Source organism: Crocodylus porosus, unplaced genomic scaffold (assembly GCF_001723895.1).
Source record: "Crocodylus porosus isolate Cpor-Errol unplaced genomic scaffold, CroPor_comp1, whole genome shotgun sequence".
Classification (NCBI taxonomy): Eukaryota; Metazoa; Chordata; order Crocodylia; family Crocodylidae; genus Crocodylus; species Crocodylus porosus.
In genome coordinates, this window is record NW_017728886.1 from 175,685,376 (window position 1) to 175,703,700 (window position 18,325).

Consider the following 18,325-nt stretch of genomic DNA (forward strand, 5'->3'; position numbering starts at 1 on the left):
CAGGTCCATTTATCTTGTAGGTATTTAATGCCCCATGGGTTGTAATGCGTATCAGGTATACTTACCTAATTTTAGTGTGCTGTATTCTTCAGCAGATAAATGTCTCAGCTCTACATTCTCAGAACTCAGTTTCTCTTCTCTTTTATATATCCATACCTGGGCAGGCTGGCTGTCACCATCTCTCATGCTTGGCATTCAATGATTAGGAGGATGTGGTATGAAAGTATCTGCATCCTGACTAACAGGTGTGCTCTGCTAAGGTGGTATTTTTCTAATAGAGCTGCTCTGGAAAGTAGATAGCTTTGGAGTGGACCCTTATGTGTATTATGGAATACTAGGACGCAATCAGCAGGGATCCTGGTTCTCTCTTACTAAAAAACAAATCCCCAATTTTCAGGTTTAAAAATGTAACCCAAAAAATCCACATTTTTCTGCGATTAAAATGAAACACCAGTAATACATAGGTGTATATATAGTGCCATTTCATTTTTAAAATCACAGAAGAATGTGGATTTTGGGTTACTTTTTAACCTGAATATTGGGGATTTGTGTTTTTAATTAGTGAAAACCATGCTCTCTGGTGATCAGTTGCATGTATTTCAGGGTAACTTTGCAGTTGCAGTGCATAACTTTTGTGACTATGTGTGTAAATAAGAAAGTGGGATTTTGTCCAAAAGTTAACTAGTGGTTTCATTCCAATCTATTGTTTTCATTAAATGGAGAACCTGAACCAGAAATGGAGGTCCAGAAACTCTATAAACTTTAAGGAAATAGATGAAACTGGGTTTGGTTTTGTTGGGCAGGGGGGAAAGAGAGAGAGAGAGAGAGAGAAATTGCAACACAGTAATTGGTATTTTCCATAGATAACTTTATTTGGCAAAAACAATAAATCAAAGCATTTAGCTGGACACTTCTGTTTGGGAAAAAAAATTAAATCAAAGAGATGCATTTAGGCTAGAGCGTAGGTGGTCTTTAGATATCCTGAACTACTAAAGCAGAGGCAGCAATTCTAAATAGAATTTTTTTTTTTTTAATTGAAAAAACACACCAAAAAGCTTTCTGTCTTCAGCCCCAAACTAAAAAATTCTAAGTTTATGTAGAACAGAGACTTCACATCAAGCCATTCTTCTAGTTGTAATTCCGCTTTTCAGTCAAAGTACCCCATCAAGGTAAGGTATTTGCATATAAAAGTTGTTATTTCCTCATCCCCAGAAATTGAAAAATTCATTAGTCATGAATCAATCCATTACTCCATTTTTCCCTTTATTACTTTTATTTAAAGAGACTGCATAAACATGTGCTTTCATATTTATAGAAATTAAATAAAACAGAATAAAAAATAAAAAGGTATAATTACTTGTGTTCCATGAGTAATTAGTTGCACTATACAATTAAGCAGGAGAGAGAGAAAAAAAAAAGTATTGAATCCTCAGGGGCTAATGCAGGATAGATCACACTTAGTAGTCCTGAGAGGATTTAATTTTTCTGCTAAAATTAATCGAGACACTTTAAAACATCTCTGATCACCAAAGAAAAAGAAAGCAATTCAAATACAGGAGACAAACACACTACCCTTCATCAATCAGTGTCAGGCCTCAAGCAGCTATTTTAACAAACACCTTTCCTGCCCTGAAGTGAACTGATTTTTGTTTGCAAAGTCATCATTAAAACATGTCACACTTTTTTGCTGGAGCATAGCTACAGCTGAGCCTGGCACTGAATCTTACAGAAAAACTAAAAACATGGTACAAGTTTAAAACGAAAAAAAAAAATAATAATAATAATACTGAAACCATTCAGCTCATACAAATCTAGTATAATTTTTCAACTGGCATCAGTTTTGCTCACCATTGGAGGCACAATTGCCTACATGCTTCCTCATTGTGATTTTGTTCACTTTCCAAATGCTGCCTTATACAGCTTACAGGCAGAGCAAGATAGCTAGCTCTATGCTAGTGAGCGAGCTACAGTTATTGCAGAGACATGCAATGAGCAAATAAAAGCACCGCTGAATCTTATTTACAGAGATGGATCTTCATTTAGTTTGTACATTTGAAACAGTGATTCTCAATCAGGGTGCCACAGCATTCTGGGATTCTACCAGGTCCTTGGAAGGGTGCTGCAGCTGCTACGAGATAAGCAAGGTGTGAGGAAATAAGAAGGTAAGCAGCACAGAATTAGGCTCGTCTCTGTCTGGCTGATCCCACACCCACTCTACAAGGTGGCAAGCACTGTTATACATATATTAGGTTTTGAAATTAGTGCCACTCAATTCACAAAAGTCACAGAGGGATCACTCAAGTCCAAGTCCAGTTACTGATTTAAATAAAGAACAAAAGAAAAAGGTAGAAGGTGGCACTGTACCCATCTACTCTGGCCTAATATTTATATGCTTGCTTAATATTACTAGTGCAAACAGTCCCATTCAAATTACTTGATGTGGTAACACTTGATTTCAATGGGACCAGTCTCAGTCATACAGGAAGCTATATGCATACTTGTTGGCAGTATCAAGCCTCAATGAAGATCTTTTAGGTTAAAGAAAGAGGACAAAGAAAGTGTTTGCTTACTTAATTAAAACTATTATTTGCACAGGGTGGACATCAAGTGCTTGAGCAATTGATAAAAGGCATCTGGATGTCTGCTTCACCAATTCTTCCCTCTGGAAAGGAAAAAGAGCCCAGAAAATATTAATTCAGATAAAGTGCATATTGTATTTATCTGTCATTGTATAGACACCTTAGCTGCTACCTAATGAATTCATGTGAGGGGGAAGATATCTGGCCCCTTCCAGCCTTGCTGGCTAGTTAAAGTAGTCAACATTATGTGTGCATCTTGCAGAAGAGACTTGGGATGCCCAGAGCCTTGCTTTGGCAAGGAAAAAAATACACAAACAAAAAAAAAAGTCATGGATATATTTGACACTACTCACAATTTATAATCACTAGCATAACTAAAGGTGGGCAAGTGTGACAGGATGTGCCCCAAGGGCTGCCATGGTGCTGCCCATGTCTTACCAAAGCCCTCCTTATAACCTTCCTATCTCAGCTACTACACATTGATGCTGTCTTTTTGTTAAGCAGGAGGCTTCCCCTGAGACCTGGATAGGCTTTTTGGTGCCTAGGGGACCTGCTCAATCACTGGCCCCTAGGCCCTCCATCTGCCACCAGACCCTTGCTTGCTATTTTCCAGGCAGCTCATATACCCAGTTAAAAACTACTTGTGCCCAGCAAGCACACCTCATAACCCTAGTGGACCAAACTCTAGCCTTAAGTGCTCCAATTCTGACTTCTGTCCTCCCTTGTAGGATGCATCTCAAGTGTCACCCACCAGTTACTTTGGCTATAGGCCTGTAGCCTGGGCATGCTTGCTCTGGCCTAGCTTCTTGGCCTCAGCCTCTCTCTCTCTCTCTCTCAGGGTTCAGGCTCTAACCTGCTTTGTGTGAATAAAAGTGGCTGCCACCTGCCCCAGTCTCCTTTTTCTCTCCTTCTATAGCACCCTGTTTCTGACAGGGCCAAACCTGGAATCGATCTCCAGTGCTCCTGCCTAGCCTAGCTACTCTTACAACCACTACTTAGTCCCCTGGATGTTACAAACCTGATTAAAACAGAAAAAGAGAAACTACAACACATTCAGGTCCTCACAATACAACAAACAACCTGAATTAAAAACCTCTTCACCCTGAGTGAACTGAGAAAGTAAAAAGAGGCTTTTACACCTTTGAATTCCTAGCTCTACTACTGCTTGTATGGGAGCTCTTCATCTTTCACCTGCCAGGGCTAGAGTGACCCTATTGGCCTGAGGCTTTTACATCTGTGAGTACCTCCTCTTCTAGCTAACCTGTCCTATCATTCAGCACAAGCACAGTGGTTCCTCATTAGCCTTTTCAGCCCTGCTGAGATTAATTGCACATGTGGCAGGGCTGTTGGTGATTGCAGAGTGTCTTTTTTTTCCCTGTGCCTGCTTGCCTCAAAGGGGTTTTCCCTAGTGACATTATTGCTGCAGACACTGATGCTGCAGCAGCAGTTGAAGTCTTTGAGTTCCTAGGGCAGGACTGTTGCAAGGAAGTTTGGTGCATGGGGCAAAGCCTGCAATGGCAGCTACCTCACCCCATGCACAGATCCAGGGGGAACACACTCTCCCTCCCCCCATGTTTGCCTGGAAGTACATACCACCCTCTTCCTGTCCCTGTGCCCCTGCAAATGAGCCACTTGCTGCTCCATCCCACAACCTGCCCCAGGGGGGGCAGCACCTGTTGGTGCCCTTTGCTTTGGCACCCGGGGCACTTGCCCTGCTTGCCCCCCACTCTCTCCCCCCTTGCTACAACACTGTTCCAGGGCACCAATGACTGATTACCTTGACCAATCCCCACCTCCAAGGATGGTTTTTTTGCAGGCTGAGAAACTTGTTAGTCATACTTTAGCGCTCCATGACTGCTATCCTAGAGAAGCAAAGTGTTTGCAAGCCTGCCTATTGTTCCCTTTGGTACAAAACGGGCATGTAGTTGTTAAAACACAGACCATGGAAATGACTGTTGAGCTTGAGGTTAGGACCTTGACCTAGCAAGCAAGAAACTCTCTTCAGTTCTAATTCCTGCTTATTTGTACAAAGCAAAACAGCAGAGGCAGGAGAGAGTAAGATTTCCCTGGGTACTCTCACGGCCTGGTTTGTTGGCCTGCTCTCCTGGGAGGTGAATATTTTATAGGAAGAGGCATGAACCCAAGTCCCAACTGAATCTAAGTATCCAATATCCCGGATAAATTCTTTAACTCAAACTATGATATAAAGATGCTTGCCATTGCTGTTACTTTCTCTTGCAGTTTTATGAATCTAGTCCTTCTTTTCCCTTGTTTTCCATATAAGCCATTTTTTCACTAAAACCAAGTGGGAAAATAAAAGTAGTTTTAATGTTGATCTGAATAGACATTTTTGATATTTTGGCTCAGTATTTGAAGAAAAACTAAAAAAAAACCACCCCGTAATCCACACAGCTCTATTCAAAACTTACTGAAATCCTATTAAAAATGCCATTGAAATGAATAGGATTCTATTCTTCAGCAATCCCTTGCAGTCAAGGATGATTGTCTTCTGTGAGTGCCTTATCTGTGTGTCCAGAGATGGCTAATGAGATCTATCCAGGATCATTAGACTCTACTGCAGCTCAGATACATGTTTCCATGTGGGGTGGTGGGTGCTGAATTCTTGATCTGGTTTGCAACACACTGTTTCTGCCACTCCTGCTTTTCCATCTCCTGTTGTGGTTGTGAGGTTTCGAAGTACTGAGATCCCTGCAGCAGACTCTTCCTCCATTTGGGGCGGCCCTGGCTGATAGTCTCCTATGGGTTGACATCAATGTTGTATTTTTTAAAGTTGGCCTTAAGGATATCCCTGAAACACTTTTTCTGCCCTTTTCTTGAGCATACATCTTGGCTGGGCTGGGAGAATAAAACTTGCTTCTGGAGTCTGGAGTTGGACATCCAGATGATATGGCCAGCCCAGCAAAGCTGATGTTGAATGATCATCACCTAAATACTCATGTTGATTCATCTGTCTTCACACTGCATTTGGAGGATCTTCTGCAGGCAGCATTGATGGCACTTCTCAGACAACTTTAGATATCTCCTGTATGTTGTCCGTGTCTCAGCAAGGTGGGGATCACAACTGCTTGATAAACCATGAGTGTGGTTTCAGATCTGATATTGCAATCTGCAAGCACCCATTTCTTTAGGCATCCAAAGGCTGCACTTGCACATCTGAGGTGATGTTGGATGTCTTCATTGATGTCAGTCTTCTGCGAGAGATGGCTTTAGAGGTACAGAAAATGTTCAGTGTTCTCCAGAGTCTCACTGTGGATCTGGATTACTGGAGTTGGGGACTGTTCATTGCTGGTGGAAGACCTTAGTATTCTGAAGGCTAAGTGTCAGTCCCATTTTCTTGTATGCCTCGGTAAAGATATAGATGGTTGCCTGAAGATCTTCTTCTGAGTTAGCACACACTACAGCATCATCAGCATAATGGAACTCAATGATTGAGGATGGATTGGTCTTGGTTTTGAGTTGGAGTTGGCTGAGGTTAAACAGTTTACCATCCACTCGGTTATTTCAATCCACTCCAACTGGAAGCTTGTTGGTGGTCAGATGTAGCATCACAGCAAGGAATATTGAGAAGTGTTGGAGTGATGACACAGCCTTGATTAACTCCTATTCTAAGATCAAAGGGATCTGTGATAGATCCATTACCACTGCTTGCATACCATCATGGAGCAGACGGAGAATAGTGACAAATCCTGGTGGGCATCTGTACTTCAGAAGAATCCTCCACAACACTTTTTGGCTGACAGTCAAAAGCTTTTGTGAGGTCAAAGAAAGCCATGTAGAGAGGCTTATGTTGTTCCCGGCATTTCTCCTGTGAGCTGTGAAGATCATGTTACTTGTGCCTCTTGATGCCCTAAACCCACACTGAGATTCCAGGAGGAGCTCTTGAGCAAATGGAAGGAGACGGTTCAGGAAGGTTGATGTTAATATGAACTAACTGCAACCCTTATGAAATGGCTACAATAATATTTTTAAAGTGACTAACATTCTATTAGGAAACACCAGATTTCATTCTATATCACAATTAACCCGTGGCCAAATAATTCTTCCCATTATGCTGGGAATTAAGTTCAAGAAGACATACACACATTAGGATAACTATGACATAATAAGTAGTAATGAATAGTGAGAAGATTTCAAGTATAACCTAAACACACATATGTTAATAAAATTGTGTTATAGTTGGGACTACAATTCCAAAATATACCCACACACATGCAAATAATAATAAACTTCTTTTAATCAAGCCAATGATAGGAAAAACAAAGAAAAACAATGAGTTAAAAAAAACAACAGCTTGCTGTACCGGACTCCATTGGAAAGCTACACTTCAAACCTCTTCATTTCATCAGGTAAAAATATACAGATGGGAATATAAAAACCATTTGGTTTAATGAATATCTTTTGTAGGGAAAAAAAACCCTGTTAAAATATTTGTGGAAACTAACAATAAATGTATGGATGTTTTTCCATGTACAGAGAAAAAATCTAATGTCACAAAACAGATACTTGTTAAACTAACTGACCTACTAAAAATGCATTTAAGACCAATGTATTTATATATGAGTGACTATGCTTAGGCTGCTTTCCCGCCTTATCTACCCCACCCTTTGCTTTTAAGCATTTAAATAAGAGGGGGTAATTTAAAATGTTGATTAATCATAAATTTCCACTGGAAACTGCTTGGGGTCTTAAAACTTAAAAAAAAAAAGGATCACTTTATTTAGATGTCTATGTAATTATGTCAAGTATTCTTTCATGCATGAGCCTTAAGTATAGGTATGTATTCTCAAAGCCCATTGATGCAGATAGAGTACCCCGTGATGGGCAAGCACTGAAGCCTTGCAGCCTCTGTAGTTCAAGCTCCAACTTCTTCTGGTCAGTTACCAGCTGTGCCAGCTGCAACTGTCTATCTATATCTACACTAACTTGGGTCAGAATTGTCTCAGGACCTCAGTCCACCTTTAGGTCATACTGAGCTAATATTGTCCTGAGCTCCTTCACAGACTTTCTAGCAGAGCCTAACTGTCTTTCTGAGGAGAGATTTTCACAATCTGCCCTGCTATGTTCAGTGTAAACTAATTTAAATCATTATTTTGCCTGTCGTTGTTCCATAGGGCAACAGCAACAGTTTCTCAGGGCAGCACTAACCTTCAATCAAGCACAGAAATTCAGCTTGCTTTCCACAGATGCTCTACTTTCTCCTGTGCTACCCAAACACACAAGACGTCAGGGTGCAATGAGCCCTCAGAAAATTGCTTGAATACTCTTCCTATCTGTAGATATTTCACAGGTTTACCAGCAGGAGTCCCTCAGAGCAAAAACAGCTCTTACCAAGTGAAGTCCCTTCACTTGTCTCTGTACCATCATGCACAGATAAAATTTTCCCAAGCAGATTGGGATGTGATTACTACAGTCCTTTTTACCTGGGCCTGCTTGCCTTTGTTTCTTTCTAGCCTATCTCTGGAACAAAGACTTTGACTTTTTAATTACTTTATTCAGGGGTTCAGAGATACAACAATGGTGGCCGCTTGCAAAGCGAAAGCACAAACAACTTACTACCAACCCAAAAACTGGATCGGACAAGTCTCTTTGTCCTCGGATCCAGAAACCAAATTGGGCAAGGGAGTTCGTTTTCCACACGGGAGCCACCCGCACCCATTTTAATGCCCACAAAAGTGCATCCCACGCACACCAAATCCCAGGCCAAAAGAATCCCCGGAACAACCAAACCACCAACACATCACACTGTGACACACCCCTTCGCTGCATTTCCTGTCGTGTCTCACATGCTACGCGGTTGGCGTGCCAGCCACACAGTCCTAAACAATTCAGACCCTGCTCCATCCCATCATACACGTCACACAACCTTCAACTTCCACACAACAGAGAGCAAAAAAGCAGCCTGGCGAGGGCCCAGGATGCGGCAGAGCTGGAAGTCACAGTTCAACACTGAGCCAGCCCGGTCGCCCAGACCGGTCATGACATCAGAGCGCGTATTTGAGACGGCTGTCCTCCACCTGGCACAGCGTGCCCTCAAGGGCCCTGCGCGTCTCAAAGGCGGGCACCGCCCACCGGAGCACAGCATGCTCAAACTCCAGCGAGAGGTGCGCCTGCACCAGGAGGCGGAAAAGCCGCAGGGCATCATCTGAGCCGATCCCGGCAAGCCAGTTCCGGCGGCTCTTGAGGACGGCCAACTTGGCCTGACCCAGCACGAAGTTGGCCAGGCAGACGGGGCCCCTCTCAGCCAAGAAAGAAAGAAAGAAAGGAAGAAAGACTTTGACTTTTTAACTACTTTATTCAGGGGTTCAGGGATACAAAAAGGGTGGCCACTTACAAAGAAAAAAACAAACAAATTACTATCAAACCAAGAATACCATATCACTGCATTCAACACATCACACCCTTGCTACATGCCATGCCGTGCCTTACATGCTAGTGGTTGAAGTGGCGGCCACACGGTCATAACTATAAATAAACAATTCATACCCTGCTCCATCCAATCATACATGTAACAAAAACCTTCAACTTTAAACTGTAAAGCTGTTGGTTCAGAGATGATACCTTTTATTAGACCTATGGTCACCCAGGCCATGGTCCAAGCAACATTTACCATGTTAATTAATGTAACCCACAAATGCACAAGAGAGAAAAAGAAAACAATCTCTGTCTCCAAGATATAATCCATCTTTTATTTAAGTCAGGCAAATGCTAACTAGACCCTGATCCTGCTAACTATGCTGCTGTGACAAAACCCAAGGTGTTACCCATGTTATACCCTGGATTTGTGTAAGCTTATTGGTCCCCCACTCCACTGAATGTGTGTGCCCAGGTTATTAATGCAGCCAGAAATTATGATGTATCATAGGCATTTTGGTAGAGTAAAGCAAAAGAGTTTATCACAAGGAAGAACAAATGGTATAAAAAGATAAAAAAGATAAAATACTTTGGCAACAGAATATGGTAAGTGAAAAAATCCATACCCTATGTTCAGACTACTACATAGCCCTCATAAAAATTCCTGTGAAAGTCTCCTGGGGTCAACCTTTCCTTAGTTTCATTTAGTTCCATTAATTAGTGATCTCCATTCCCCATCTCCTAACCTTCAGGGGACCCAAACTAACTTCTAGTGCTTCTGCCTGTAGACCCATAACAATCCCTTTACAAATATCTCATTGTAGGTATAAAGGTATTGATAAAATTCAGTGTTGGATCCAAACTTTGTGCTATTCCACATTCAGTGTTGTTTGGATTTAAGGTTTTTGTTAGGATCTGTTTTTAGTAGGTGTTTAACAAGATTTTGCTTTCTTGTGTTTTCCTGGTAGCAAAACAGCACTGGCAATTCTACAAAATTTAAAAGTGTGTCCTAGTATTCATTTTTGTTTTGCACAACTCCCCACACATAGCTCTCTAAAAATGAGCGCTAAAGTATTTGCATAACATCTGCACTGCTTGGAGGGTTGGAACACTAAAGCAATTTGATCATGTGTTCTGTAACATGAAGCTGCAATTCAGGCAACCCTTAAAATTGAGCTAATTTAATGTTCAGTTAAAAGAGAATATTTACTTTTATTTGCCCCTTGTTATTAATGTTGTATTAAGTGTCATCTCCTGAGATAAACATTTTATTTTCAAGTACATCCCAATAAACAACTCCTCATACATTATTTTAAAGTGAAAACCCTTTGAAGGACACTCATTTAATCTACTTAATGTGTGTCTGTTTACAACCACCTATGTGTTCAAATTTAACTAGTGTTACACAGCTGTCATTCTATAGCCTATAATCTGCATGCGTGTGATATAATCATAATTTTATGAATAATAAACACATACAGAAGTTACTAATAGAATACTAGCATAGCAGCTCCTGCCAACACCTCTACAATTACAGGTCTGTGTCAGCATTTCAATTATACAGCACCTCCTAATTTGGAGGATTATAATTTGACAGTAAAAATTCATTCTATGCTGCAACTTGACATCTAAGGTCTCAGTTCAAAGAATTGTTATTAATATTGGTTTAAATTAGCTTAGATGTTATTAAATTATAGAAGACTACAGTAAAAAAGAAATGCATGCTATCCTTCAACACTCCTGTTAGCAAAAAAAGCCTTGGGGTAGAAAATTTCAAAATCTTATGGTTATTTTTGCGTGTAGGCAGGATAAGTATTTTCATCTTTTATTTTAACCTTTTAGCAGAGCAGTGATACTGCATCTTTAAAAACTTGCCAGACTTGTGTTTGCTCCTTTTTTATTAGAGCTGTAGTATGCATATTTATTATTTATATGCAGCATAATATATTGATGATATATTATGTTCATTTTTAAATACACTGATTCACACTGATAAAATAGATCATGTTGGTGTATGTTTAACAGAGTCAGTGAATTAAAGGTCCTTCCTTAATAATATATTATTTATTGATAGCATATCCATGAATTAATAACCTCCTAAGTACATATTGACATGATAAACAACAATTGTTCCAACTGAGAAATTACTATTGTGTCAATAACTCACTTATCAAGGTTCCCTGTTGCTATACATTGACACAATACATGCTAATGACTCCCTCATATTACTTTTTTATTGTGGAGTATAAATCATTTGTAGGCTATGGCAGGGTTAGGATCCCATACATTTCTTCAGAGATTGAAAAGGCTCTCAGGAAGCATCAGGGTCTGAAATATTGGAATGAGATTAATGACAATGAGCGCATCCTATCAGGGAGGTGGTTTTAATGAAGTAGAGCTAAAGACAACATTAAAGAAATGGCAAGGGCTTTGTTAGCAAATAAAAACCACTGCATTAGTAAAAAATGGTAAAAATTGTGCCTCCAGGAGGCACACACAATTCAACATAGAATCCACTCATAAATGGAGATTCCATTAAATGATGGAGATCCTGGTCTAAATTTTAGCACTCTTTGCCACTCCTACAGAGTAAAGAGGCTATAAAGGCACTCTGGGGATGTTCCCTGGTATAGAAGAAGCATGGAGCTGGTATAACACAAACTTATGCTATTCCCTCTGATACCCCAACATAAGAACATCTCCTTGAGGCAGGAGAAGTGGATGAATCAGTACTAAGAACGATCAGAGAGCTCAGCATTCTGGCTACTTAGAGCTCCTGAGACACCCAGAAACCCTGCTGTAAATTAGAACAGAGCTTCCCTAAGTTACTTCGTGGAATCTTCTAATACTTGGTATGGATCTGGCATCTATACATACAAACATGATTTATAGCCACTTTAGGTCTCCTCCCACCTATGCTGTGTCTCCTGTACTCTCACCTAAAGGACAGTTCAGGGAATTTGACCCCACTATGCAATATAAAATGTTGTAATGCATAAGCTAACATTTTTGTATTATGTGCTACATCCCCAGTGCTGTAAGTAGATGTACTAATTTGGATCTCTGTCACTATACAGTCTCGATGGCTTCTTTGGGATGTGACACAAATTCAAGGGTTTGTACTAGGGCATTTACTTTTAGGATCAGTTGTAATTTTAGTTTATAATGGGACAAATTTGAAGATGTTATAAACATTTTTATTTGTATATATTCATGTACATCAAACAATATTAGGTCACTAGATGAGAGTGGGTGTGTCTAGACAGGACACTAACTGTGCAGTCGCTGAATAATACTGTGCCATAGTGCGTCACAGCACCAACAGTGCTAATACTTTACCATACAGTTTATTACGCTACTGTGCAGTAGTGTCACTGAAAAGGTGTTCACCAGTGCTACTGAACATTAACTCCAGTTACTATGCATTTCTTTAGTAATTGATTATACAAGTGCTAAATAAATGTACAGTAACCACTGTGCAGTAGCATTTCTGTAGATATGCCCAGTATAACTTAAATGCCAAGGAATAAATGTGGATGTAAAAGAGAAATTAATTAGTTGAAGGAATCATGTAAAGCAATAGGGCTATTTAAAACTACTGCATATCCATATACAGGTGTTTTACAGATACATACAGGTGACAATTTATGTCAAAAGACCCAGAATGATCTTGTTTGCACTAATACAGATATTATACAACATAACCTCAAATCCAGCATGCTTGGGACCAAGCACCTGCTGGAAATTTGAAAATTCTGGATTTTTGCAACTGGAGTGGTGGCAGGTCACAAAATGGTGATGGGGGAGGGTAGTGGTGGCTGGTCCCAGAGCAGCAGCTGCATGTAGAGCGGCAGCATGGGGTGGTGGATGGTGGCAGCAGCTGCTGTGTGCAAGCTTCCTCCTCCGCTGCTCTGGGACTGGCCACTGTTTCCCCCTCCACTGCTCTGGGACCAGCCACCACTACTCTCCAAAGTGTCAGATTTTTGAGAATTCTGGATTTTTGATATGCAGATTTATGAAGTTATACTGTATATCATGATAATTTTTCAGGTCTCAGTACTTTACATTACACTTTTAATTGGTAGCTGCTTTCTGTATCATTTAAAAGGGATAAAGATTAAAAGAAGAGATGTTATGTATTAGTTGTTATTGTGTGGTTCACATTTTGATGTTACTAAATTTGTCTCAATGTCTGTGAAAGGTCAGAACTGGAGACAAGCACTCAGAAGAGAATGCAGGCTGCTGTATCCTGTGATTGTAGTCAGTCAAGAGAGCAAGCAGCACATATTATTTCTTCTAACCCCTAATCTGTTTCACGTTGTTAGCAGTCTCTGTATCTGATACAGGCCTGGCCCTTCATATTAGTCTACAGATATCATAATTGTGACTGAAGTCTTTCTAGAAGAATACAGTGATTACCCTTTCATTTGATATTCATCTTGATTCTATGCTCTGGACATGCTAATGATAGAAAAGATCATTCAGAAAAATCTGAACTGTTAGATACTTGTAAAAATGTCTTAATCTAGCCTTATGTTCATAAACATTAAAAAGAAAAACAATATTATTAATTACTTGCTAAGTACCCAGAAGGTCCCAAAACCAGATGATCTACAATCTTTAATACCATGTATTTTGACTTTAAAAGATTTTAACCTAGTTTAATCTAGATTGTATGACAAAAGCACCAAAGCAAGCCACTTTTTAATTCACCTCTATATAAATAGAGGTCATAGTTTGAAATGTTAGCCTTATAGTTTCTTGTGCTACAGTTAAGTACCTTTGCTAATGGTTCTGCACATAAAAAACAAATTGCCAGCACACTCTAGTGGTCAAGTTTCAAATCAGAAAGTTCTGGAAACTGAAGAGAGAGACAACCTTGGGTTAAGGAAAACCTCGTATGATACCAATATGATGACACCCCCCCCCCCAAATTCTTCTTGTTACTTTTTTCATACTTAGGAAGGCTCATTTTCTTTAGAACTCTTATTAGCCTAAATCAGAAATGGTTTCTGTGCTATCTCAGTAGTGTTGTGGCTGTGATGGCCCAGGGGATATCTAAGAAACAAGGCGGTGATATATTTATTTGATGATATATTTTATTGGACCAACTACATAGGTAGAAGAGATGGTAGGTAAGCTTTCAACCTGAAGAAGGGCATTGTCTTGCACAAACATTTTGCCTAGTATCTCTCCCAGACATATTGGTCCAATAAAAGATATTACCAAATAAATATTGTTTCTGCTTCAGCATAGAAATTGGATTGAAGACCTGTGTATTTACATCATGCCACTAATATAATATTGTTTTATAGATATATCATTATTAGTTTGACAATTTCCTCTTTATCCCCATTTTTCCTTTACCTTCTATTCATTGTTGTTTATAGTTCCTCCTATATGTTGATGCTCATTGATTTAGAAGAGTTACAGTAATAAAGTTTGCTCTATAATTGAAATACTTCTCATTTCTTGCAGATAGTCAAGTCTCACAGCACAATGATTCATTTGAATATAATTTTTAGAAAATAAGTTAGTTGCTACTAGAAGTTAGATGCTACTTTAAACACTCCTTGAACTTAAAATGTTACCATATTGTTAAAAATGTCTATATCCTGATACAGGTGCCCAAAACCCATCCATAAATGCATAATTATCCACATACATGCATTGGCCTAAAACTATAAATATTTTTTCAAAGAGAATGGATATAGCACTAGGTTTTTGTTTTTTCCCCAAAATCAATATAATCTATACGGTAAAATTGCTTTTATGAGGCAAAAGTCTTACAGCAACATATTACTGGTTTTATCATCATATCAATGTTTATATTTCTATAAATAGAAGTACTAGGCACATTGGACTTGTTTGTTTAAAAGGTCTTTATTTACAGCAGAATGAGTTAAGCTCTGGATTTTTCAGTGCATCAAAAATTTGCTTGTTTCTTGTTTTCTTTTAATTTCTTTTCAATAAAACAGTATTGCATCTTTAATAAATTAATACAGAATATAACAATTTTGCAATTCTTGACCTCTGAAATTAAGGCATTCATAAACACTGCTTTATAAAGCTATGCACTCTATAGAGATTCTTTGCTTTGTGTGGTATTGCACTGTTCCCTCTTCCCCACATCTGCATACATATTAAACACAAAGAGTAATAATTTAAACATAATGATCTAACTGAGCTCTTAATGGGATGTGTTATTTAGAATTGTTTTGCTACAATTAGAGGTGTGCCCTCTTTAGTTTATGGAAAAAATGTAGTAATTCAGTCACCTCAGCAATAGAAATTGTCATCTTAATTCTTCCCTACCCCTGACTAAAATAATGGTTACTATCCTGCTCTTTAAATCAGAAATGGAAAGATGCCAAATGCTTTAAAAGTGTACTGTCAATAAATTCATGTGGTTCAGATGCACCCTGTCGAATCTAATGTCCTTCTGCCTTCCTTCATCTGCTCATAAATGTTGAATGCACTGCTAGTTTGTCCCTTCCTTCCAGTTCAATTGCAAAAGGGTTCATACACACACACACACACACACACACACACAAACACGCGCACACACACACACACACACACTATGTATATATATGTAGTTAAGCTCCTTTACTCGAAGTTTTGCCTCCTGCAATAATTTACATAAATAATCAGTAAGCATGAATGGAAGCAATGGATCATAGACACCCTCAGGGCCCCATCTTTTCCAAGCACCAGTGTTTACTTACTTCTCCCATTTTTGAGCATCATTTAAGTACTTCTTATTGCTACCTGTTTTTCTATGGTTCTGAGTTTGGGGAATATAATTAACATGAATGGTAACTACAGTGACTCTGGGTCTTCCTGTTACAGAAGTGTCTGCAAACTTTATTTGTATTCATGGACCAATTACTTGTCATTAGAAAACAGAGTGTTTACCTCTCAATTTTTATAATCAGCTTTGATGCAAAAAAAAGAAGTGGGATAGTACACTTTTTGGAAAAAGACCAACTGCCATGCCTTTCTATGTATTTGAAAAAAAGAAAAAAGTTAATAACAGTTGTATCAAATGCAACATGCTATGAGATTCTTGGGCAAAGGTTACAAATAAATGAAAAGCATTATTATTTGCTACTTTTATGATTACTGAGGGAGTAAGAAAATATTAGACTAATCCCTAGCTCCCAATGCACATACAAAATTAATAGGAATGGAGCTGTTTCTGAGGGGGGGAAAACAAATATTTTTTTTTCCCCACAGAAATGGCTCTGTTCCCTTTGCAACCAATTCAAAGTTGCAAAGTATATAAATGAAACACAAGACCAGTTAAATTTAGCCTGGCTTGATTTCTGCATGTGTGGCTAAGATCCTTCTGTAATCTTACAACTATATTTTTGGTTTTCGTTTCACAGAATTTAAATTTTATTCTTGCCATGCCTTCCAGTTTACAACAATTCTTTGCACCGTATATTTTGTCTCCCTAAGATAAACATGTCATCACAATACCTACCAAGTTAATTCATGCTATTTAAATTTACCCCATCTTGAAAATTTTGAAACTGTTGTGCCATTTTTCTATATGCTGGGCATATCTACATGAGCTGTTTACTGCAGAACTGGCTAATTAGCTTCACAGTAAAATGTCAGCTTCTAAACATGCAGTGCTATTAGGATGGAGTAAACTAACTCTGCCATACTGCCACAGCAGTATGATTCTATGATGGATTTATTTACTCTGCCCCAGCGCACACACAGACAATGATAGCACTGGTGGAGGAACGAGGGTGCTTAAGTGTGGGTCCACCTGCTGGCCCCAGTCAGCCCCTCGACAGCACACTGAGTTGGCTTGGAGCAGTCCCAGGCTTGCAAACTGACCCCCTAGTCCTCCTGCCAGCCAGGGCTGCTCCACCTCAGCTCAACATGCTGTAGTCCTGGGCGCACATCCAAATGCAGCACTGGGAACAGTACAGTTTGGTGTGAACCATGCTGAAGTTTATTCAGCCAGATTAATACCATCTGTATATGTGCCCACAGTATATCAAAGACGCCACATATCCTTGGCTTAATCCCTCATTAATCAAGAAGTACATCACTGCTCCATTCAATAACCTGACACTTCTGAGGCATAAATATGTAAAACATTTACAAAGTGTTCCACATTTACTTGTTGAAGCCCAAATGTCATCCTGTAACATACTAGTCTGTGTTTTTTTAACTGTAAAAAATATGCATATACTCTTATTGTATTCTCATATTGTCTCAGTTAGCTGACAGACTGATCCACAGTGGACCTTTTCATCTAAAATCTACACTGATAGATTTTCCCTACTATGTACTCTGAATATGGATTGCATTTATGTAAAATGATGAAAGATGGAATTTAATAAGCTTAATGAGAAGGGAAATGCTGTAGCAGTTCTTTCATTTTATTGCAACTCTCTTTTATAAAATTGGGAATGGGTATTGGGATGCTTTCAACACCTGGTGCTATGTTGTGTGTGTACACAATCTTATACCCCCCTGGATTATTCCACAATTGCCTCAGATGTTTGAAAAACATGGTTATTTGTTGTTCACCTTTATCAGAGTGACTATGAAAGAGCTGCTTGAAGTACTCTTTATGCTTCCTATAATTATAAGCAATTTTCTATATAATTATTCTTTCCATAATTGCCGTTTTTGTAAATAAAGGATATCTATTTTCATCCATTATAAGATTTGTGTGTGATTCTCGTGTTTTCCTCCACAGATACCTTTCTAAATTACTCTCACAGTATTACTATTTATGTTCTGTTTCCACCAAGTCATGCAGATATTGTCATTTATGCTGTGGTATTGGCATTTCTTTTGGCTTTATTATATTCCTCAACATGAAACTGATTTCAGTTCTGAAAGATCTGGTCCAAAGGCTGAAACATATGATACTTTCTATGTATTTATCTTCAGTGGCTTTCCTACAGTCTTTGTCAGCGCATGCCATGCTTTTTGGTTTTGGTGCTATTGCTTTATTCTCTTTTGTGGCTCCCTTCTTTTGTCTTCCCCTTGGTAACAGCATCTTCTGTATCCTTCACAAAACAGTATTTGAAAACCGCAAACCTGTAAGAATTTCCATCTGCTATTACTGTATATCTATTTTGTCTTTCGCAAAGACTGGGTATTATGTGGCGTCTCTCTCTCTCGTTATTGTCATTATAAGACAGAAACAAGTCTCAAAACAAATTAAGGTACATGTTACACTTAGACCATACCCAATCTGTGGAATGTTAAGCAGTGTTAAAGTTGGAGAATGCTGCAAGCAGTCGCACACTAAGGGTTAATAACATTTCTTATTAAAGTCTGGGCAACTTGTGAAATTCTGAATGCTCTCTGTTCTCCAACCAGTTCTGGGAACTGCC